Source organism: Montipora foliosa, chromosome 4 (genome assembly GCF_036669935.1).
Source record: "Montipora foliosa isolate CH-2021 chromosome 4, ASM3666993v2, whole genome shotgun sequence".
Taxonomy (NCBI): domain Eukaryota; kingdom Metazoa; phylum Cnidaria; class Anthozoa; order Scleractinia; family Acroporidae; genus Montipora; species Montipora foliosa.
This window is the reverse complement of record NC_090872.1, coordinates 31,247,632-31,250,131: the sequence shown is the minus strand read 5'-3', so window position 1 is coordinate 31,250,131 and position 2,500 is coordinate 31,247,632. Positions and strand designations below refer to the sequence as shown.

Genomic DNA, 2,500 nt, shown 5'->3' with positions numbered 1-2,500 from the left:
AACGAACTCAGGGGAGAGTCGTCTGGTCGGTAAGTCACGCAGATGACAACAGAATTTAATTTCTTGTATTGGACATTAAGCCACAGTTGATGGAAATTTTGGTCAGAAATGGATGAAAGGTCTTTTATAACGGATGATTTGAGATCCTTGTGGATATATGCGCAAACACCACCTCCTCTCTTATGAAGCCGGTCGAGTCTATGAAGCTTGTAGCCATTGATTTGTATCTCCGCAGAGGTTACCGATGTGTTGAGCCAAGTTTCCGAAATTGTGATAATGCTGCTTTTCCGTTCCGAGGCGAGTTCCCGCAGCTCTAGTAGATTTGTGCGGTCTTTGAGAGACCTGATGTTTAAATGTAATAATTCCACTTCGCTAGCTGGTGAATAAGGCGATTTGTCTTGTTTGTTGTCATGGATCCGCTTAAGTGGACACAGATTATGCAAATTAATTCCTCTCTTATCGACTATTGAAAGCCTTTCATTAGAAATACGAGTTGAATTATGCAAATTTTCCAAATGGCGATGTTTAACTCGAAATCCACTTCTTTCCACTCTTCGTCCAATGACGACAGAAATATCCTGAACAGTTCTCTCCTCCACTTGCTGAACATCTTTCCTCGAACCCCCACGACAACCACGAAACCTGAGCAAGCGTAGTTTCTTAAGCGTCTCAAAGACAGTGCTCGAAGGTTTACCAGCATTCTTTCTCAAACCGAGTAGATAGTTTCTGCCATAAACTAGAGTCTTGCTTGTGTTAGTCTGGGTTTGCTTTCGTAAATCATAGCTCTCCTCAGAAGAAATAGGGCCAGGGTTCCTCTCCACATCCATATAAACTGTAATATCTATCGATAACAAGGAATAATCCGTCTCCGCAAGCAGTACATAACCATGCTTAACCCATTTCGTAATAGGCCATCGAATTCTGCCATGCCGGCGAGCCCTTGTTGAGTAAAACTTCAAAAGTCGTCGCTACCAAGCGAACCGTTTCCTCTTAGAATGGATTTGACAGAGTTAAAGTCTTCATTCAAGAATATGTAGCTGTAAAATTGAAGCTTAAAGTTGATTAAAATAGCTAATAAAAGAGGAGCCCAAATCCTCGTGGCCGCCATATTGGGCGCCAAGTTTTTGATGGCAAAAAACGTTAGCCTTGTTTGCAAATACTGAAATAATGAAATAATTCACTTTCTCAGATCTCCTTGGTGCAAGCAAACGCTTTCTGACGAGTGTTACAAGAGCAAAGTGCCTATCCCAGATCCTGAGTTCTTGCGATCTTCAGGCGGATTATGGTCTGACGTTTGGGCTTTTGGTAATTATGTAATAGTGATCAATACTCAAAGATCACAATCATTACTTACTTTGGCCAATCTGGAAAGACGGAGACGTAAGGCAGGTGCAAGTACAAATAGCCAGAACTAAACGCCGACACATCAGGGCCCAGTTGTTCAGAAGCTGATTAATTTAACGCTAACTCCAGATTAAAATATCTCTATATCTCTTCGTGCCATAAGGCACATAAGGCTTTGACATTCTCTTTCCATCCACTTCGGTTTGCTGCTAAAGCTCTGACAGTCGTCCATGATTGCCACCCAGCTACTCGTCTTTCGTCTTCAACCATTTTCCTCCATGTTGTTTCTGGTCGACCTGGTCTCCTCCTCCCCTCTGGCCTCCAATCCAATGCTGTAACACAGTGCTCCTCTCTGTTCTTCCTCGATATATGCCGGATCCAATTCCATCTTCGGCGTCTGATCTCATCACTCGTTCTGTTCACTTCTGTGGTCTCCTGGATTTGTTGGTGCGAGATGGTCCGTGGCCATCTTATTCTCAGTATGCGTTTCATGCATTTGTATTGGAAAGCGCCCACCTTCTTTGCTTCTGTTTTCGTGAGTTTCCAAGCTTCGCAGCCATACATCAAAACTGCTCTGACAATTGCTTTGAACAATTGAATTTTCGTCTTCCTGCTAATTTCGTTACAGTCCCAAATTCTTCGCAACTTGTAGAAAGTTTGTCTGGCTTTACTTAGTCTCTGTTGTATGTCTTTGGTCGCCCCGCCTTCTTTGTCCAGCAGAGCACCTAGGTACAAAAACTCCTCAACGTCATCTACCTGCTCGTCATTTACTTTTATTCTTTGGTCGTTTCTGGCATTTATTCGCATAACTTTTGACTTCTTCGCGTTAATCTTAAGTCCTACTCTGGCAGCTTGATCGACAAGCCTACTGGTCTTATCTTCTATGTCAACACATCTAGATGACAATAAGGCAATGTCGTCTGCAAAGTCAAGATCCTCTAAGACCGAGGTGAGCTTCCATCGTATGCCAGTTCTCCTACCCTCTGTAGTTCTGCTCATGACCCAGTCAATTGATAGTAAGAAAAGAAAACCTGACATGGTGCACCCTTGTTTTACTCCAGACTGAACTTGAAACCATTCTGTTGTTTCACCTTCTTCCACGACTGCGCATTCAAAGTTGCTGTACATTGCTTTTATCAGACAGATAAGCTCTTCT

The 2,500-nt window shown here is 42.9% G+C and overlaps 1 pseudogene; it reads left to right on the top strand.

Annotated features, from left to right (window-relative positions):
• Window positions 1–2,500, top strand: part of LOC138001214 (golgin subfamily A member 4-like) — a 14,383-nt pseudogene that overhangs the window by 4,743 nt on the left and 7,140 nt on the right.